Source organism: Capricornis sumatraensis, chromosome 3 (genome assembly GCF_032405125.1).
Source record: "Capricornis sumatraensis isolate serow.1 chromosome 3, serow.2, whole genome shotgun sequence".
Taxonomy (NCBI): Eukaryota; Metazoa; Chordata; class Mammalia; order Artiodactyla; family Bovidae; genus Capricornis; species Capricornis sumatraensis.
In genome coordinates, this window is record NC_091071.1 from 22,196,594 (window position 1) to 22,219,156 (window position 22,563).

The 22,563-nt window shown below is 45.5% G+C and overlaps 1 non-coding gene across 1 annotated transcript; it reads left to right on the plus strand.

Moving 5' to 3' along the window:
- Positions 1 to 17,543: 17,543 nt before the first annotated feature.
- Positions 17,544 to 17,625, plus strand: TRNAL-UAG (transfer RNA leucine (anticodon UAG)). The gene has a single exon. It is a non-coding gene; the product is annotated as a tRNA-Leu (tRNA).
- The last annotated feature ends 4,938 nt before the right edge of the window (positions 17,626 to 22,563 follow it).

A 22,563-nucleotide genomic window follows, 5' to 3' on the forward strand; every position in this document is an offset into this window, starting at 1 on the left:
CAAATGCCTTTCCAGGCTGCGTTTCATTTATTTGCTGGGGGAGGGGATGGTAACAAAAGTGTCATATCAGGAGTTACTAAGTCAAGCCTCCAGCTAAAAATTCAGGTCAGTGTCTACCGTATCTACAGCATACAGTAGGTATTCAGAAATAAACATTTATTAAAACTATCTCAAGAAATAATACAGCTCACATCAGAATGTCAGAGTAAAAGGACTGATTTACAGATGTCCCCACCCAAGAACCACTCACTATTCATGACCAAGTCCTCATGTCCCGGCCCCTGCACCTGAAGGACCCTCTTTCCGGAATGCCTCTCCCAACTGCTGCCAAATCCTTCTGTTCCCTTCAAAATCCAGCTCAAATTTCTACCCCCTCCAGAAAGACTTCTCTGGGTTTCCATTATACCCAGAAACCCCAAAGTCTATGTCGTGGGCAGACTAATGCCCCCCTCAACAAAGATGTCCACACCCTAACTTCCAAAGCCTGCAAATATACTCCCTTATGTGGCAAAATCAACTTGGCAGGTATGACTAAATGAAGGGTCTTGAGATGAAAGATTATGCAGGATTTTCCAGTGAGTCTTTATAAGGAGGAGGCAGGAGTCAGAGCAAGAGACGAGACAATGAAACAGGAGTCATAGAGAAAAATTTGAAGATGCTATGCAGCTGGCCTGGAAGACAAGGGAAGTTATGCTGGAGGCCTGTAGAAGCTGGAAAAGGCAGAGCAACAGATTTTCCCTGCAGCCTCCAGACAGAACATAGCCCTGCTTTTGAACTTGGCTACCTTGGCTTTTGAATTTCTCACCTCCAGAACCATAAGGAAAGAAATCTGTTGTTTTAAGCCACTAAATCTGTGGCAATTTGTTACAGTAGCAACAGGAAACAAATGCAGTCTAGACAGTAGGGCAGGGGACACTTGGCAATGGCTGGAGACACCTCTGGCTGTCACAAGATAGCTCCCACAACAAAGAGCTGTCCAGCCAAACTGTCAATAGTCCTGAGGCTGAGAAACCCTGCTCTAGAATGACTCTGGTGGTTTTCCAAGGAGACGCCCCCATCCTCCTTTCCTCCTCTTCTCTTTTAAAAACACGTTTCCACGCATACCAGAAAGAGACAGAGAAATCAGCTCACTCACTGATGAGAGCAGCAACCCACAGCTGAACCCAGGAAGACAAGTCAACATTCACTCTGCTAAGGCTCATAAAAACATCACTGCAGTTCACTGTGCTTCGTTCATATGAAGCCATTATGATTCAAAGGTGATTGTTTTAAAAACCAAAAATATACCTTTTAGAATACAAAGCACAATATTGTAGGTATAGCTTCAATGAACAAAATGCACAAGAGGGCCTGAATTTTAATTTTTAATTATTTGCACCCTTCTCATGTTCCCAGGACACTCTGTACTCTTGGTGGGTCAGACCAGAGAGACAGCGTGTCTCATTTCTCAGGGCAACTCTGTGTTTACACAGCCTCTCGGTGCCCAGACCATGTGAGTGTCTGGAACAAAAGGGGCCATGTCTTGGTCCTTCTAGCTCCTAGCCCAGAGTACAATGTCTGGCACACACGAGGTTCCCTAGAAATGCAGGGTGCATGAACAAATGATTAACTGGAGAAAAGTGGGCCATTTCTGCAGATATAATGGGCATTGTAGGCATGGAGGAATAGAGGGACTATCAGGTTACAATTACAAGGCATCTAGGGGTTACTTAGCCAGAAGACACAACTGAGGATGTGCGAAAACCTGAGTGGGAAAGCCTGGATCATGGGGAGGCCCTCAAAAGGCAGCCAAGACCAGGATTGGGCCCAACAAGCTTTGGAGATGAACAGATCTGGGTTCAAGTCCGGGCTCTGCCACTACTAGCTGAATGCTGTTGGGCAAATTAGCTAACCTCTCTGAAACTTGGCTTCCTCATGTGCATAATTCACTCATCTACCAAGTGGGGCAGTGTGAGCAAGGTGGAGAAGAGGTGAGAGAGCTGGTCTGTGGTGCAGAAGCCAACTTACCCCTCCCCAAAACCTTTTGCATCTAGGTGAGGCCAGGGGGCTACATGTGAGCCGGTGGAATGCGGACAGAAGGAACTTGCGCTGCTATCAGGCCCATCCCATCCCTGAGGCCCATTTTCGACACCCTGGTCAGCCTCCCCTGCACTGCAATGCTGTCCTGAGACACGTAGCCCAGAAAAGAGTCACAGCTTTCCAGCACTACTCACAAAGCTCCTGCTCAGCCCCCTGGAGAACAAGGGTTCCCTGCTCCCTGGGCTCACCCACACAGTGCCATCTGTTTGGCACACGCCCTAACCTGCTCTCCCTACCCATCCCCTAGCCAGTTCTGCTCATCCCTCAGGTCTCAGGCTAGACAGATGTCACCTCCTCCAGGAAGCATCGCTGGAGCCCCAGGAGTCTGGCACCATTAGCCTCATCCTACAGATGAGGAAACTGAGGAACAGAGAGGTGAAGTGACTTGCCCCTAATCACGCGGCTAGAAGGCAGGGGAGGTGGGTTTGCAGCCAGTGCAGATCCATCCAGGATTTCGCTCAGCCCTGACTTCCTAAACCACTTTGAAACTGTGATTCCTGGGACCACAACAGGTCCCACTTTTACTTGTCACATGTGCAAATTCTGGGGCCCCATGCCAGTCCTGCTCAAGTAAACTCTGGAGGTGGGCCCGGCAAGCCGTGTTTAAACAATTCCTCCAGGTAGTGTAGATATGCACCGAAATTCAAGAACCACTGGGCCAGAGACATGTTCTCTGTTGAGCCTCCTGCCTTTTGGCCACTCCCTGTGGAATCCTTGCGAGATCTAGAAAGTGTCCCAGCTGGAGAACTAAACACTGTCTGCCCTCTGATTTTCTAGCCATCTGAAATGCTTCTCTGGGTGTTCCACGGCCCTGGGTCTCTGGGGAACAAGACACTGTCTTCTACTTTATCATCAAGCCTGTTAGTGACTCACTTCTTCCTTTGTTGGAAGCCTGCTTCTTGTGCCCATCAGCCTTGGTGGCAGGAGTATAATTCAGCAACACTTGAAGGGCCAAGCCACTTTTATACTGCGGTGAGCACTATAGCCACTTTCTTCTAGAACATTCTCAGTTCACTGGGGTTACGTCTGCAGCTTCTTGATCAGCAGAACTGATCTCCCCAGCACAAAAATGTTTATTTTTCAGTCAGTCCAGCAAGCCACTATTACATTGAATGTGGTCCTCGTCATTAACACTTCCTGTATCAGCTTTAAGAATCAGACCAGAAAGAGTAAATCTTAAGAGAATGAGCCTGAACAAATCCAAGTTTCTGCTGGTGACCCTCAGCTTTCTTCCACACTGCTCTCTGTGTCCTGGCACCTGGATGTCAACCCTGCCAAAGACTGGACCAGACTTCTTTGGGGAATCTGATCAGTGTGAGAAAAAGGGCCTAAAGACACCCTCCCCTGCGGAACACCAGATCACCCCGAGGGGAAAACCACACCAAGAAGCTCCTCTCATACCCACAGATGTTTCATAGGGCTTCCTGGAGCCCCAGTTTCTTCAGCAGATAGTCACAGACCACCAGAGAGGTGGAAAGGAGAGCTCCCGTCTATCAGGGGCCCAGCCTCCTTCCAGGCTGTGGCTCTGCCCTCTGCCAGGCCCTCACAGTCCTCTCAACTCTGCTGGTAAATAGGAGAATGGGGGAGGTTTTTAGGGTCCAGCCTTGGGGGAGACACACACTATTTCTGCTCATATTCCAACAAGCCAAAACTTAGTCATGTGGCCCAACAAATTACAAGGGAGCCCACAAAACGCAACCAGGATGATATCCCAGGAAGAGGAGGACATGGTGACCAACAGCCATCTCTGCCACATAATACATTAAAAATGTTTAAAGATCGTATCAGTGATACATCCTTAGTCAGCCAGAAAGTACTGTCCTGTCACCCAAAGCACACACACACACACACACACACACATGCACGCACACACACACACACACACACACCCTGCTGCATATCACAGAATGTACACAAGTGACCATATGTAAACAGATCATTTCAAGGGATCCTCAGACCCTGACTTCCTCTCTCCCCACCCCCTACAAAAGATAATTTGGGACAGCAGCCCACATCCCTTCTTGAAGAATAGGAGAGGAGGGGGGGTGGCAATCCCAACCATCCTGTTACACCTGAAATCCCAGCAGCTTTATTGTATTTGTTGAATAAATGCCTGGAGTAAAAAATGAAAGGTGCTGTGGAGGCCAGGGAGAAGGACACCTAGGAAACTCTAAATCCCACTTCCTCCCACAGGCATCCTTTCCATCACCACCTCCAGGAAGCCTTCCCCAATGACCCCCCACAAGACCTCCCCCCCGCCCACGCCACACACACGGCATTATCAGCTCCCACCTGCTTGCTCTGTATTCCTTCACTTAGCCCACCTTGCTCATTAGTACCTGCTGTTAGATTACTCTGGGCCTCAGTTTCCTTCTCTGTAAAATCAGAGGGGTAGACAATTTCCTGTCTGAGCGGCCCCCAGGAAGCAGCTTCCAGGGCCGAGGACCCAGAAGTCAGGCTCCCACAGAACTTCCCCTCCTGCAGACTAGCCACCCTCCTCCCAGCAGCCCATGTGTCTCACCGGGGCGCAGCTGGGCGGGTTCCCCGCAACCCTCGAGGCCCGCGCAGCGGATCTAGGCCGGGACTCACCCGGGGAGGCCCCCGCCCCGCCACTCCGCATACTGATGCCCAGCCCCTTGGCGCACTTGCCCACGGGGCCTGCCAACACCCGAAACTCGCAGTCAACAGTGCAGCAAGGGTGCGTCGACACTGTCCTTGAGGTTCCTGGAACTGGGGCCTCTTGTTCGGGGGCCCAGGTGGGGGATGCGGCTTCGGGCCCCGCGGGGAAAGGAAGGCAGCCCTCCCCCACCTCTGCGGGCCCCGAGGCGCCCCAGGCGGAGGCCCGCAAGCTGCCTCTCCCACACCAAGGAGTGCCAAGTATTTTCCCAATAGGCTCTGCCGTTAATCGGCACGACGCTCCCCTTTTACAGAAGCAAGCAGTGAAAGCCGAAGAGCTGAACCCTCACATTCTCCTTCCGCCTCGAGCCCCGCTTTAAGCACCGGACCCTGAGCGCTCCGGACGCCGGCAGCACCGGGGCGCGCCGGCTTGCAGCGCCGGATCCCGGCCCCCTTGGCCAACCGCGGCCCCACTTACCTGCCTCGGGCGGCCCGGCGCGGCAGCCGCTGCTCACGGCCGCGAGGATCCAGAGGAACTGGCAGAGGCTCGTGGCCCGGTGCTCCAGGGTGCAGGGCGGGCGGGCCCCCCGAAAATGCCGGGGAGCGGCGAGCCGGGCGCGCGGGCCGGCGCTCGGGGGAGGCGGCGGCGGCCGCAGGAACGGTCCCGGGGCGCGAGGGGTGCGCGGAGCCGCCGGAATGATCCCGGGGCGCTAGGGGAGCGTTCCGAGGGCGACCGTCAGCGGGGCTGGGGCAGCTGCAGCGGCAGCGCGACTTGCGGGAGGCGGATCCCCACACTGGCAGAGCTGGGGCTGGGGCCGGAGGCGGCGGGCCGGGGCGGGGCCGCGGCGCTCACGTGGCGGCCCCCAGTGGCCGCCCGGGCTCCTTCTGCCGCCGCGTGGACCTCCCGGCGCTGCGTCTGCGGCTCACTGGCCAGCTGAATACAGAGCTTCCGGATCTAACGCCTGGGGCGGGCCTGGCCACCTACTGGCAAAGGGGGCGCCAGCCCAGCGGGTAATTTGAGAGGGGACAGCTAACCCCTTGCTCTCGTACCGCACCCTCCCATTCTCCATCCGCTGCCTGTCTAGTTCCTGTATTCGAATCCTTTCCAAAATCAGTAATGATCCGATCTCATTGTACGTCTCAAATCGCTTTTTTTCTGATCTCTGCTTTGCAAAAACTTAGGTATGTATGACTATGGCAATTATTTGTGTAATTATTTGTATAGTACGTTGCTGTAGTCCTCAGCGCACGGCTTGGCATCTGCGTGCGTGCTAAGTTGCTTCAGTTGTGTCTGTGACTCTGTGTGACCCTATGCACAGTAGCCCGCCATGGTCCTCTGTCCATGGGATTCTCCAGGCAAGAATACAGGAGTGGGTTGTCATGCCCTCCACCAGGGGATCCTTCCAGGCCTGGCACCTAGCAAGTGCTTAATAAATACCTGGGAAATGAACCAATAAATATGGAAAAGTATAACGAAGAAAAGGAAATAAAACTAATGATAACCACTGTGAACAAGTTCATATTATATCTTCCTATTTTCCTAGTGAAATTTTAGAATTTATAACTCTTAAATTTAGAAATAAGACTTCGCTGGTTGTCCAGTGGTTCAGACTCTGGGCTTCCACTGCACGGGGCACAGAAAAAAAGAAATAACAGTGATATGTATCAAGCGTTTTTTCTCATACTATCTTCATGTCAACCTTTGTAGCCGTATTGTACAGATCATAAAACTGAGGCTTATAGAGATACACTTGCCCAGAAGATTTCCAAGGTAGGGGCCCCAGGCAAACACAGAGAAACAATTGCATGCTGGCAGGCCAGAAACAGAGAGACAGGGTTACCTAGGTATGATTGTGGGAGTGTTTACATTTTTCCTAACAAGAGTGGACTCTTACCTATTTCTCCTATCCACTCAACACTGGATTGTAAACATGTTTCTGTGGTCAAGGGCTACCTGTCATTTGCAATGCCTTCTTCGATGAGCCTTTTTGGAGTTGTGATAAGAACTGATATTTACAGGACATTCACTTTGTATCAGGCACTTTGGTAACTGCTTTATAGACATTATCTTTTTTAATTCTGGTCATAATCCTCTTATTTTCCCCACTTCATAAACAGGGAGACTAAGGCAGGTTAAGTGACTCTCCCAAGTTTACATAGGAAGTCACAGATTTTGACCTAGGTCTCAGTATATATTGACCACTCCCTAGAATGTCCTGTCCATTAGTCTTGACTCTTCAGTTTTGTGTGTGTGTGCTCAGTTGCTTGAGATGTCCAACTCTTTGCAACCCTAAGGACTGTAGCCTGCCAGGCTCCTCCTTCCATGGGGATTTCCCAGGCAAGAATACTGGAGTGGGTTGCCATTTCCTAATTTAGGGCATCTTCCCAACCCAGGGATCAAACCCCTGTCTCCTGTGTCTCCTGCACTGGCATGAGGATTGGTTATCATTGTACCACCTGGGAGGGCCACTTCAGTTTTTGTGGCCCCTGAAAATTCAGATTCTGTTGGGAGAGTGAAGTCCTTCAGCTTACCAGCTGCAGTGGTCTCTAGGTAGTAGGTACAAGTTTATGAGGCTTGGGGAGAGGGTGACATTCAGGCAGCACCTCATAAGGTGGTGAAGGGAATGAAAAAAAAAAGAAATGGTCCTGAAACTATTGGTCTTCGAGTGTTTTACCTTTTGGCCTAAATACCACAAGTTTCAGAAAATGCAAGATCTAGAAGATACATATCATTTTTGTTTAAAATATTGGTTCCATTAGTCACCTTCAAAAAACTTTGGCTTTCAGCGTAAAACAAAATTATACCTGGAAATTTTAACCATGGGAAAGCTGGACAAGAACAGAGTCTGAGCTAATCTGTTCAAGCCCAAAGAAAGGCAAAAAAAAAAAAAAAAAAAAAGACTGCTCTACTTATAGCTCTGTGGCTCTAGACAAGTTATTTGGCTTCTTTTTTCCTGTCTATGGTGTATGAGCATCTTTTGTTTTTAAGGAACCAGTACACCCTATTCTCGATTCATGAGAACAGCCCTCTCCATTCTCCTGGCTCTAAGACTGGACACATGACTAGACCTGGTCAGTCAGTATATTCCAACACTTTTGCCCCATTCATTGGTTCTGGGAAGAGCATGTGACCCAAGTCAGGCCAATGAGATACTAATTTGGGTCTTTTATAGCAGCCATTTTAAAAGGGAATCTCTTTGAAGTAATCTAAATGTCCATCAGCAGATGAATGGATAAAGATGTGGTGTGTATACATACACACACATATGGGCTTTCCTGGTGGTACAGATGGTAAAGAATCTGCCTGCAATGCCAGAGACCTGGGTTCAATTCGCAGGTCTTGTCTGGAAGACCCTCTGAAGAAGGGAATGGCTACCTACTCCAGTGTACTTGTCTGGAGAGTTCCATGGACGGAAGAGCCTCGTGGGCTACAGTCCATGGGGTCACAAAGAGTTGAATAAAACTCTGTGAGTAACACTTTCACTTTTCATATATGTACATACATAATGGATTATTACTCAGCCATAATAAAAAATGAAATAATGCCATTTGAAGCAACATGGATGGATCTGGAGATTATCATACTAAGTAAGTCAGAGAAAGACAAACATGATATCACTTATATGTGGAATCTAAAAAAAAAATGTACAAATGAACTTATTAACAAAACAGAAATAAACACACAAACATAGAAAACATACTTAAGGTTCACTTCAGTTCAGTTGCTCAGTCGTGTCCGACTCTTTGCAACCCCACAAATCACAGCATGCCAGGCCTCCCTGTCGGTCACCAATTCCTGGAGTTTACCCAAATTCATGTCCATTGAGTCAGTGATGCCATCCAGCCATCTCATCCTCGGTCGTCCCCTTCTCCTTCTGCCCCAAATCCCTCCCAGCATCAGAGTCTTTTCCAATGAGTCAACTCTTCGCATGAGGTGGCCAAAGTACTGGAGTTTCAGCTTCAGCATCATTCCCTCCAAAGAAATCCCAGGGCTGATCTTCAGAATGGACTGGTTGGATCTCCTTGCAGTCCAAGGACTCCCAAGTGTCTTCTCCAACACCACAGTTCAAAAGCATCAATTCTTTGGCACTCAGCTTTCTTCACAGTCCAACTCTCACATCCATACATGACCACTGGAAAAACCATAGCCTTGACTAGACGGACCTTTGTTGGCAAAGTAATGTCTCTGCTTTTGAATATGCTATCTAGGTTGGTCACAACTTTCCTTCAAAGGAGTAAGCGTCTTTTAATTTCATGGCTGCAGTCACCATCTGCAGTGATTTTGGAGCCCCCCAAAATAAAGTCTGACACTGTTTCCACTGTTTCCCCATCTACTTCCCATGAAGTGATGGGACCAGATGCCGTGGTCTTCGTTTTCTGAATATTGAGCTTTAAGCCAACTTTTTCACTCTCCTCTTTCACTTTCAAGAGGCTTCTGAATTCCTCTTCACTTTCTGCCATAAGGGTGGTGTCATCTGCATATCTGAGGTTATTGATATTTCTCCTGGCAATCTTGATTCCAGCTTGTGCTTCTTCCAGCCCAGCGTTTCTCATGATGTACTCTGTGTACAAGTTAAATAAGCAGGGTGACAATATACAGCCTTGACATACTCCTTTTCCTATTTGGAACCAGTCTGTTGTTCCATGTCCAGTTCTAACTGTTGCTTCCTGACCTGCATATAGGTTTCTCAAGAGGCAGGTCAGGTGGTCTGGTATTCCCATCTCTTTCAGAATTTTCCACAGTTTATTGTGATCCACACAGTCAAAGGCTTTGGCATAGTCAATAAAGCAGAAATAGATGTTTTTCTGGAACTGTCTTGCCTTTCCCATGATTCAGAGGATGTTGGCAATTTGATCTCTGGTTCCTCTGCCTTTTCTAAAACCAGCTTGAACATCTGGAAGTTCATGGTTTGAGTATTGCTGAAGCCTAGCTTGGAGAATTTTGAGCATTACTTTACTAGCATGTGAGATGAGTGCAATTGTGCGGTAGTTTGAGCATTCTTTGGCATTGCCTTTCTTTGGGATTGGAATGAAAACTGACTTTTCCAGTCCTGTGGCCACTGCTGAGTTTTCCAAATGTGCTGGCATATTGAGTGCAGCACTTTCACAGCATCATCTTTCAGGATTTGAGATAGCTCAACTGGAATTCCATCACCTCCACTAGCTTTGTTCATAGTGATGCTTTCTAAGGCCCACTTGACTTCACATTCCAGGATGTCTGGCTCTAGGTGAGTGATTCACACCATCATGATTATCTGGGTCATGAAGCTCTTTTTTGTACAATTCTTCTGTGTATTCTTGCCACCTCTTCTTAATATCTTCTGCTTTCTGTTAGGTCCATACCATTTCTGTCCTTTATCAAGCCCATCTTTGCATGAAATGTTCCCTTGGTATCTCTAATTTTCTTGAAGAGATCTCTAGTCTTTCCCATTCTTTTGTTTTCATCTATTTCTTTGCATTGATTGCTGGGGAAGGCTTTCTTATCTCTCCTTGCTATTCTTTGGAACTCTGCATTCAGATGCTTATATCTTTCCTTTCTCCTTTGCTTTTTGCTTCTCTTCTTTTCACAGCTATTTGTAAGGCCTCCTCAGACAGCCATTTTGCTTTTTTGCATTTCTTTTCTATGGGGATGGTTGTGATCCCTGCCTCCTGTACAATGTCATGAACCTCCGTCCATAGTTCATCAGGCACTCTGTTTATCAGATCTAGTCTCTTAAATCCATTTTTCACTTCCACTGTATAATCATAAGGGATTTGAGTTAGGTCATACCTGAACGGTCTAGCGGTTTTCCCTACTTTCTTCAATTTAAGTCTGAATTTGCCAATAAGGAGTTCATGATCTGAATCACAGTCACCTCCAGTCTTGTTTTTGCTGACTGTATAGAGCTTCTCCATCTTTGGCTGCAAACAATATAATCAATCTGATTTTGGTGTTGACCATCTGGTTATGTCCATGTGTAGAGTCTCCTCTTGTGTTGTTGGAAGAGGGTGTTTGCTATGACCAGTGCATTCTCTTGGCAAAACTCTATTAGCCTTTGCCCTTCTTCATTCCGTACTCCAAGGCCAAATTTGCCTGTTACTCCAGATGTTTCTTGACTTCCTACTTTTGCATTCCAGTCCCCTATAATGAAAAGGACATCTATTTTGGGTGTTCGTTCTAAAAGGTCTTGTAGGTCTTCATAGAACCGTTCAACTTCAGCTTCTTCAGCGTTACTGGTTGGGGCATAGGCTTGGGTTACCGTGATATTGAATGGTTTGCCTTGGAAACGAACAGAGATCATTCTGTCGTTTTTGAGATTGCATCCAAGTACTGCATTTCGGACTCTTTTGTTGACCATGATGGCTACTCCATTTCTTCTGAGGGATTCCTGCCGGCAGTAGTAGATATAATGGTTATCTGAGTTAAATTCACCCATTCCAGTCCATTTTAGTTCGCTGATTCCTAGAATGTCGACATTTCACTCTTGCCATCTCCTGTTTGACCACTTCCAATTTGCCTTGATTCATGGACCTAACATTCCAGGTTCCAATGCAATATTGCTCTTTAGAGCATCGGACCTTGCTTCTATCACCAGTCACATCCACAACTGGGTATCGTTTTTGTTTTGGCTCCATCCCTTCATTCTTTCTGGAGTTATTTCTCCACTGATCAACAGTAGCATATTGGGCACTTACCGACCTGGGGAGTTCCTCTTTCAGTATTCTATCATTTTGCCTTTTCATAAAGGTTATCAAAGAGGAAAGGGATAAATTAGGAATTTACAGATACATACTACTATATATAAAATAGAGAAACAATCTGAAAAATAATATATATATGTATAACTGAATCACTTTGTGTAACAATTGTGTTCGTTTCAAGTATACAGCAAAGTGATATATATATATTCTTTTTCACATTCTTTTCTATTATCAGTTATTATAAAATATTGAATATAGTTCCTTGTGCTATCCTTGTTATTTATCTATGGGTATTTGTTCTTAAAGCAATCAAGCAGTCATGATTCCCAGTACAAACTGCAGGGTGTGCTATGAGAGAGAATTGTAAGGGGCAATAAGAGATTATAAAGGCAAATGCAGTCAGAAAGGATTCTCTGATGAGATGACATTTGAGCTGCACTCTGAAGGCTTCCCAGGTGGCTCCAGCGGCGGAGACTCCACCTTCCAGTGCAGAGAGGCGGGTTTGATCCCCTGGAGTAGGAAGATCCCCTGGAGTAGGAAATGGCAACCCACTCCGGTATTCTTGCTTGGAGAATCCCATGGACAGAGAAACCTGGCAGGCTATAGTCCACGGGGTCGCAAAGAGTCAGCACTGAAAGTATCACTTCCAGGAGCTTCAGGTGCCCGGGAACCAGAAGCAAGGAGATGTGAACCAGATCATTCTTGGTTTTAACTGGATCCTTAATCACCCCACTTAACCACCACATAAAGCTGTTTGGACTTTACTGAAGAGTGTGGAATAACAAAGAGAATTAAACATAGGAAGATAAAAATGAAACTGTACCCTCATTTTGATAGTATCCAAGAGGAAAAATAAACCATTCACAGCATTTCTTGGCGCACTCTAGTTCCAAGCCTTACTCCACGTGCTGAAGCCCTCCCTTTCTTCTCTCATGTGGACAAACATGTCCTCTCCAAGCACTGAAGAACAAAATCCCCACTTGTATTAGAAAAGCCCCTCTCCCTGCCCACAGGATATTTTTCCCTCTCTTTCCCTCCAGCAGAGTAATCACGGGACTCACTAACCCACAGGATGCAAAAAATATCAAGAAAGTGAAAAAACAATTCATAGAATGGGAGAAAATATTTGTAAATCATATATCTGATGAGAGATTTATAGCTAGAATATATAAAGAATAACTCAAATAATAAAAATATAACTCAGTTTCAAAATGGGTTAAAAATTTGAACAGTCTACAAAGAAGATACACAAATGGCTAATAAGCACATGAAAAGACCCTCAACATCATTAGTCATTGGAAAAATGCAACTCAAACCTGAATCCACTAGCATGGCTATAATCAAAAGTCAGATAACAAGTGCTGGCAAGGATGTGAAGAAACTGGAAAACTCATTCACTGCAAGCAGGAAAGTGGAAAGCCACTTGACAGTTTCTTAAACAAATTAAACATGGGGTTACCATATAACCTAGGAATTCCACTCCCCAGTATATATCCAAGAGAAATGAAAACATATGTCTGCACAAAAACATCTGTAAAAATGTTCAGAGCAGCATTATTCATAATAGGAGAAAGGTGAAAACAGCCCAATGTCCATCAACCAATGAATGGATAATTAAAATGGGGTATATTATTCAGCAATAAAAAGGAGTGAAGTACTGATAAATGCTAAAACATGGATAAAACTTAAAAACAATATGCTAAGTGAAAGGAGCCAGACATAAAAGGCAACAGATATATGATTTCATTTATACAAAATGGCCAGAGTAAGGAAATCCTTTGAGATGGAAGGCAGATAAGTGGTTGCCTGGGGAGCTGGGAAGGGAGTTTGTGGGGAATGGAGAGTGACTACTAACAGGTGTTCCTTTTTAGATGAAAATATCTTAAAATTGTGGGGATGGTTGCATAATTATGTGAGTATACTTAACAATAAGCTATACACTTCAAAGAAGGATCTTGTACGGTATGTAAATTATATCATGATAAAATTGTTACCCTCAAAAAAGGGTTCACGATATCTTCACGGTGCTTCAGGGTGTAACTTAGAGGAGAGCTCACTGGGAAGAGGACTCTAGCCCAGTCTAGGTACGTGGCTGCTCCCCACTTCAAAGGATGGGAGTAATCCGCCCACAGGCTCAGGGAGGGTTGGAGAACCGCTATAGCCACAAGTGCCATGGGAACAAAATGCTTCTAAGTGCAGGCTGCTCAGATTCCCTGTCCACAGGAAGCCGTAGGAGTTAGAGAGCAGTTTTAGGTTCACAGTGGAACTGAATGGAAGGTATGGGAGATTTCCTGTGTCCATCCTGCCTCCACACAAGACAAGAATAGCCTCCCCCATTATCAACATCCCCCACCACGTGTTACAATTAACGAACCTACACTGGCACATCGCAGTCAGGTAGAGTCCACAGTTTATATTAGAATTGGTTGTATGCATACCATACAACTCTTGGTTGTATGCATTCTATGGGCACATGTGAGCAGTCATGTCTGACTCTGCAAGTTGCAACCCCATGGACTGGAGCCTGCTGGGACTAGCCCATCAGGCTCCTCTGTCCATGGGATTTTCCAGGGAAGAATAGTGGAGTGGGTTGCCATCTCCTACTCCAGGGGATCTTCCCCACCCAGGCATGGAATCACATCTCTTGCATCTCCTGCGCTGGCAGAGATGGAGGTGGATTCTTTACCACTGTGCCACCTGGGAAGTCCCGTACATTCTATGAGTTTGGTCTAATTTACAGTGACATGCATCAAGTGTTATGTTTAGTATCATACAGAGCAGCTTCACTGTCTTAAAAACTCTTTATCTATTCATCCCCTGCATCCCCCTCTCCCCCCAGAACCACAAGGGGATGCTTTTAAGCAGAAGCTTTAAAAAAAATCCTTGGAAGTCCTCCTTGGCTCAGAAGGTCTAGGGCCTACTCTGTACAAAGCCATCACAGGGCCATTCAGGGACAGACCTGTAGCTACAGAAAGACTACCAGAAGCTATGAAATGACCACTCTTCTATCTTTTGGACAGTGTCTTTCTCTCTTTCCCTTGCACAAGGCAAATTCCAGGATTAGGGTGGGACATGTGTGGACCTTTAGATACGTTTGCTTCTGTACTGTTATAGGCTTTCTTGATGGTTCAGGCTATAAAGAGTCTGCCTGCAGTGCAGGAGACCCAAGTTCAATCCCTGGGTTGGTCCCCTGGAGAAGGGACTGGTTACCTATCCCAGTATTCTTGCCTGGAGAATTCCATGGGCAGAGAATCCTGATGGGTCATATATAGTCCATGGGGTCACAGAAGTTGGACATGTCTAACACTTTCACTTTTTTCACTGCATAGGAAAAGATCTAGCAGGATACAGCTAAACTGTTACTCATTACAATGAGTTGTGGGATTTGTTTTCGAAGGAGGGAAGTGGTGAAGAAGAGAACTTCCCTTTAACTTTAAATAGATTTGACATTTGAAAAAAATTTACAATGAGCATGCATTACATTATATTTCACATTTAAAAAGACAAAAAAAGACACCTTTCTTTACCGAAGTGTTGGCAGAGTATAACTGTGTGGAGAAATTAAAGATGATTTTATTCTTTTATTTGCACTTTTATTTTTTAGCTTGGAGTTTCGATAAGAAACACATATTTATTACTTAAGCAAAAGTTATTTTTAACTGTCACTTAAAAAAAAAAGCAAAAGATAAACAGAGTCCAGTTGCCCTGGTTTCCATGGCCTCCCCACCCTTGCCTGCCTGGGCCTGGGTTTTGCATAGCAACTGTCCTCCCAGACTCACCCTTAAGGCAGAACTCACCAGGGAAGCTGAGTCAGCACTTCTGCGGAGGCCTGCAGGGAGTCAGGCCTGCTCACTGGAGCAGATAAGCTCATGGCCTTGCTCCCACTGGATTTTTGTTCTGTTGAAGCAACTGGCATAAGGGTTCTGAGGCAGCTCTGGAAACAGCTTTTCTCCCAGAAGACCTGATTTTTGCCTTATCTGGTCTAGGAGGTGCTGGATAAATGCTCACTTGAATTATCAGAGAGAGAGAGAGTGGGAAGGGCTAGGGTTGTGTTATGGAGTCCAAGTTCATACTGCTCACACACAAAACAGGCCAATAAATCGAGAGAGGAGGTTCTGGGCCAAGGAACAGCAACTTTATTTGGAAAGCCTACAGGCAGAGAAGACGGTGGACGAGTGTTCCAAAGAACCACCTTACTCGAATTAGAATCAGGTTTCTTTTATCCTAAAAGAGGAGGCGGGGCATGGCTGGTTGTTGCAAACTTCTTGGCGCCAGAATCCTTTGTTCTTGCAACTGTTCATGTGGGTCAGGTCACAAAGTTCCCATAAACCTCCAACAGGACAAATGTTATTCTCCGTTCTGCAACTTTCTCTTGCCTTATGAATGGAAGCATGTTATACCTTTAAAGATCAGAGCCTTGAGAAGGGGATAGCCTGTATATTTCAGGTTATAGGCAACAACCTTTTACAAAAGATGCAGAGCCATTGTGGCTAAGCACAGGACAGAACACAAAGGTTAGAGCCAAAGGAATAGATTCAATATGGAGTCAGGTTTGTTCTTCACTGTTACAGTTGCTGCTAGCAAATGGTCCAACTGCTGGAGAAGGCTTTGAGTCATTTGTTGGGGGATTACTCAAAGAGGGGCTTCCCTGGTGACTCAGACGGTAAAGAATCTGCCTGCAAGGCAAGTAGACCTAGGTTGGGTCCCTAGGTTGGGAAGATCCCCCGGAGAAAGGAATGCCTACCCACTCTAGTGTTCTTGCCTGGAGAATTCCATGCATGGACAGAGGAGCCTGGTGGGCTACAGTCTACGGGGTCCCAAAGAGTGGGACACAACTGAGCAACTAACACCTTCACTCACTTTACCCAAAGAGATCTCTGCTTCCTCCTTGTGGCCACACCGGGTGATCTTTCAGAAGAGTTGAACAAAATGAATTCTGGGTGGCAGGAACTGGAAGTTGATGTGTTATGTATTTGCTCTGAATTTACTGCATGTTATTTTTATAAAGAAAACCACCATTTTGGTTCCCAATATTTATTCAAGATCTTACACAAAATATTTCAGATAATTGAGTTTTGGTCCTCATCTTTCTCTTCTTTTTTGATTAATCTGTAAGTAGCAATTTGTAACTTCGCTGTTAGCAACTAGACATAACCAAGCACGTAGATTATTCTTCAAATATTTTTTGGTGAGATATTTCAAATACCTTTTGGAAAAAGGCACAATTACAATAATTTTGCTTTCTTTGCTTCTTCGATTGTTACCACCCCTCCACTAGGATTCCCAGCTTTCCCATTCACTTTGATTCTCTCCTGAAAAAAACTACTCAAAATTGGCAGCATTCTTGATTCCATCTTCTCCAGGGTTGGTACAGTCCAAGGTAAACTTAGGACAGGACCTGCTGCTTTTTTTGTTGAACCGCTTCTCCACAGGATTTTTCACCGGCTCCACGGCGGCAGTAGAGGCAGAAAAGGCTACTGTTTTAAAAATCTCACTGAAAATGGTCTTCTACGTGGAGAACACTGGATCTCGGAAGCGTCAGGAATGCTGGCTCTACCTGGGGCAGCTAACACAGATTTTTTAGCCTCTCTGAGCCTCAGTTCCCCGCTCCGTAAAACAAAGTGGATGCTCGTGATGACCGAGGGAGCCTACACAAGTCAGTGGTCTGTAAAAGCGTTCAGTGATATTCCTTCCTGGAATCACAGTGGCAAGTGCCAGGCCAGGGGGCCGCCCAAGGCTGCAGAAGGACTAGAGAGTCCACAGGATGGGGACCCTGAGTTCCCCGAAAACCGGGTTCCGTGCGGACCTGCAGCTCGGCCCTGAGCAAGCGCCGGTGCAGCACTGCCCCCACGTGGTCGTAGGCAGTATGTCGCCCTCACGGAAAACCAAACGCAAACATAGATGGCGATTGAGTATTAGCATTTTGGAACTCCTTTTTTTCCTTTTTAATGCTGCTGCCCGACTGTATTTACTACTGCGGATAACGAGAGCACTCCGATTCCGAAGCCCGGAAGGAAGCCACGAGGTCAGTACGTGGGAACTGGCGCCAGAGACGCCAGGCTGATATCTGGCAAGCGTAGAACAATGGAGGGAGGCAGGGTTTGTAGCGAGCGAGGCGCCGCGTCATGAGACTAATATAGTACGTGTGGAAGACGCTGTAAGAGGGCGGTAGCGTGGCCGAGTGGTCTAAGGCGCTGGATTTAGGCTCCAGTCATTTCGATGGCGTGGGTTCGAATCCCACCGCTGCCACACCGTGCGGGTTTCACTTTTTCAACTTCTGAATCATCCTCTCCCAGTTACTCTTAGCATTTTTCGGTGTGTATTTGTTTTTCAACCTTCTGACGCTTTCTTTTTAAAAAATGGAATGAGGAAGAGAGGGGGAAAGGAGGAAACTGCAGCTCGGGGCCCCTCACTCCTTTAGCCTAATATACAAACCCACCAATCCTGCCACCTAAAAATAGGAAAACGTCTCCCTATTTGCATGGTAAAGCATCTGAGATACTTTAAGAAGCTCGCATCAGACTGCGCCTTTGATTTAAGGCTTCAAAGCCTGAGGCCCAGGGAGTGGGCCTCTTTACCTTCCAGCGACAGAGAGTAGGTGGGGGGGATTTTAATCAAGACTTCACTTAGGAAGGGTCCCTTTCTGGCCTCTCTGGTCTGCAGAGAGCTGAGGCTGACTCCATAAATCCCTGTTGATAGAAACTGTGTCAGGTGACCCTATGGAGGGTCTGGGGGCTCGAGATCCCCGCCCTAGGTGGGCTTATCAGCCTAGAAGTCCCAGCTTCATTGATCCACCTCTTACCTTGTTTTTGTGCTTGTTTATTTACTCATTCAACAACAATTTATGAAGGGCCTACTATTAATATTTAGTCCTAGATTGGGCTTTCCAGGTGGCTCAGTGGTAAAGAATCTGCCTGCCAATGCAGGAGATGAAAGAGACACGGGTTCAGTTCCTGGGTCGGGAAGATCCCCTGGAGAAGGAAATGGCAACCTGCTCTAGTATTCGTGCTTGGGACACTCCATGGACAGAGGAGCCTGGCTGGGCTACAGTTCATGGGGTTGCAAAGTGTCGGACACGAAACAGGAAGATCAACCTGAGGCTAAAGAGGAACAGGGCAGGTCTTGACACGCACGAAGTTCACAGCCACTGAACTTTCTTCCATTATACCTGTGAGGATTATTGAACAGCATGAGGAAGCTGATCCCTCTGAGGAGATTACATTTAGTCATTATATCTCCTTAGACTTCTGTTGGCTGGGACAGCTTCTTAAACTTTCCTTGTTTTTGATGACCCCCAAGTTCTGAGTAAGGCATTTTTAGAAAGTTTCTCAATTACTTTGGTTTCTTTTCATAATTAGGATTTGGGGACTTGGAACCTTAAGGGATTTTGAAAGGAAGACCACAGAGCTAAAGCGCCGTTCTCTTCCACACCAAGAGTACACGCTATCAGGACTTCTCTGGAGGTCCAGTGGTTAGGACTCTGCCCTTCCAATGCAGGGGGTGGCAGGCCCTGGCCTTGGTGGGGAACTAATATCCCCCAAGTATGGCTAAAAAAAAAAAAAAGTACACATTATCAACATGATTTGTTACTGGTGATGTTAACCTTGATCACCTGGCTGAGGTCTTATTTGCAGTTTCTCCACTGGAAAGTCACACCCCCTCCTCAGTGCTGGAATCTTTGGAATGAAGTCACTGTAGACACTTAAATAAATTTTTTTTATTGGAGTCTAATTGATTTACAACGTTGTGTTAGTGTTTGCTGTGGGGCAGGTGAATCAGTTATACATACACATATATCCACTCTTTTTCAGACTCTATTCCCATATAGGTCATTGCAGAGTACTGAGTAGAGTCCCCTGTGCTATTACAGTAGGTTCTTATTAGTTATCTATTTTATATATAGCAATGTGGAGTTGTGATATTCTTAAGGGTGAAATGTTTACATCAGTTAATTGAAATACTATACAAAGAAATTGGTCTCTTCCCTCATGTATTAAATTTATTTATACCACTATGGACTCCTGGATATTCATTTTGGGACATAATCCAGTAATAATTTGTTCAAAGTGTTGTATCTTTAGCCACTGGGAGCTCTTACAGCTGGCTCACGTGTCCTTTCAAATACCTCCATCATTGCGTGGTTGTTGTTTTTAAACATTCTCATTTTGTGGCACCAAAAGATGCTCCAGGTTCATCTTACATGTTTCCTGTTCCAGAGTTTGCTGTTTATCTTAGGCATCAGGGGCCCTTTTTTGGAGAATGGTATAAGGAAACAAGATCTGGGTACCAGATGTAGTCTAGATACTGAGGTATTATTACTTCTAGACCCTGTCAACTGATAAAACAATGAAATTTCCCAGGTGGCTCAGGGGTAAAGAATCTGCACTCAACGTAGGAGACATGGGTTGGATCCCTGGGTTGGGAAGATCCCCTGGAGAAGGAAATGGCAACTTACTCCAGCATGCTTGCCTGGGAAATTCCATGGACAGAGGAGCCTGCAGGCCTACAGTCCATGGGGTCTCAAACAGAGCTGGTCACAATTTAGCCACTAAATAACAACAAGTGCTGAAAAAAATAAAATAGAGTCACAGATGTAGAAAACAAACTTATGGTTATTAGAGGGGAAGGGGGGAGAGATAAATTGGGAGACTGAGATTGACATATGCATGCTACTACATATAAAAAGGACCTACTATACAGCGCAGGAAACTCAATACTCTAACAACTGATACAGGAAAAGAATCTTAAAAAGGGTGGATATATGTATATGGATAACTATTTCACTTTGCTATACACCTGAAACTAACACAACATTGTAAAACAACTATTCCCTAATAAAAATTTAAAATGAAATAAAATATGAGAAGTATTAAAAAAAAAAAACAAACTCATGAAGGGTGGGTTATCTGGGAAGCCTCTAAAACCCTCATGGGGACTTGGTTTCTCTGCTGGGTGGAGGTGCCACCTCCTTTCCCATTGGTTAAAGACACTTGAGAGGAAGGAAGCTTTCTGATATAGTGACCCATACTGCCCCCATCCCAGGGTTTAGACATTCTACTACCAGGGAAAGAGATGATTTAGAGAAATTCAGAAAACAAAGAAATTGATTTTGCTTTTGAGTTTCACAAGCTGAGGTTTGTCAGTAGAGAAAAGATTTAGATTATGTCAACAGTAAAAGCCTATTTTCCTTCTGCTAAGAACAGATTTCTCAGAGAAAGTTCAGAGGGGAAGGTGAATTTAAATGCAAGCATGTTACTGAGAAGAAAGAAATCCCAAGGGCTGCCAGTCCCAACTAGCCGAAGGTTTGTGGATCTGAGACTGAGGTATGTCCCAGAGCTCAACCCAAGCCGTGGTCAAGGAACAGAAAAGCAGAAATAACCCATGGGTCATGTTTAGGTCAGTGGGCCTGGGGCATCTCACCCACCTGCAGAGCAGTAAGCCCCACCTTCCTCCACTCTTTCAAGTTAGACAACCCCAGTTTCCTCATTTAAAAATGAGAATAATAATAAGCCCTATGTAAGAGTGGTCCTGAGAATTCAGTATTAGAGCATGTAGATGAAAGCTCTTTCACACTATCAAGCATTAAATAGAAAGGACGAAGCATACACAAAACATAAAGGATTATTGTTTTAAAAAATTATATACACACATACAATTCAACATAGTAAATAGGAGCACACATTTTTGAGCTGCTTCACAAATTTTCTTAATTGTTCAGCAGAGGACACCCCATTGATACTCATGCTGGGGCCATGTTGGCCCTAACTAACATATTTACTCCTCCCCATCACAGGTTTCTTTAGGTTTGTGATGGTTTCCTTCTCTGCTAGGACCCATAGTTTTATCAGCCAGTTCCACCTGGGTATATTATGATATATACACAGGTGTATTTACACACTAATATTTTGGTATCCACAATTGAAACCAAGATAATAGGGAGGCACTGCGTCTGTGGAGAGCAGGGCTGGATTAAGAAATATTGTGGTTTAAACATTAAAGACTATGGTGATCACTACTGGCCCCCTCAGGAACAACTAGAAGCAATACTAAATAAAAAAAGTATGACCAATTAATTTCTAAAAATGCCCATTATAATTTACTGCTATTTTCCCCAGAGATTCGATTTGTTTTTAATTTTTTTTTAATTTATTTATTTTTAATTGGAGAATAATTGCTTTACAATATTGCCTTGGTTTCTGCCATACAACAGATTCAGTTCTTTTAAAAGGGTGGGGTTTTTTTTTTGAGATTTAATTGACATGTAACATTATATTAGTTTCTGGTGTACAATATAATTATTTGCTATATGTATATACTGTGAAATGGTCACAATGTTTAGTTAACTTCCATCACCACAGTTACAATTTTTCTTGTTATAAAAACTTAAGATCTACTCTCAGAAACATTCATATACACAATATAGCATTATTAACTATAGTAACCATGCTGAATATTACACCCCCAGGATTTATTTACTTTTAACTGGACGGTTTTATCTTTTTATCACCCTAAAAAATATTTTTTTTTCCTTTTCTGATGTCCCTTCTGGTACCGAAATCTGTGCTTACTAAGCTGAATCATCCCCAGACTTATACCTTGGAAACCCAAAAAGGCCAAGTAGGGCTAGGCAGAAACCCGGGTCTCAGGTTTCCTTCCAGCCCTGGCTATCAACACACAGATCTGATGAGTGAGAAAACCCAAAACGTAAACGTAGCAGAGGATGAAACACAGTGCTCCTAGAATGGGTCTAATCCAAGATCCCAATCTGAGGACAAGCCCAGGGAAGTTAGAGCAGCAAGGAGGGTCTGTGTCCCTAGAGAGGTAGCAACAGACAGCGAAAACTTGCAAACGTATGCCCAGCTTGCATAAGTGGCTGCAGTTCAGTTCAGTTGCTCAGGCCCTAAGAACGCCTATGAGATGCGACTGGAGGGGGTGGAACCAGACGGAAGGGGACGGGGCTAGGACCGAATCTCAAGCAGAAGAGGGGAAGGACCCGACCCAGAGGGGTAGGGCGTGCCTGCTTGCTCAGTCGTGTTGGACTTTTTGCGACGCTATGGACTGTAGTCCGCCAGGCTCCTCTGTCCATGGGATTCTTCAGGCAAGAATGCTGGAGTGGGTTGCCATTTCCTTCTCCAGGGGATCTTCTCGACCCGGGAATCAAACCCAGTCTCTGCATTGGCAGGCGGG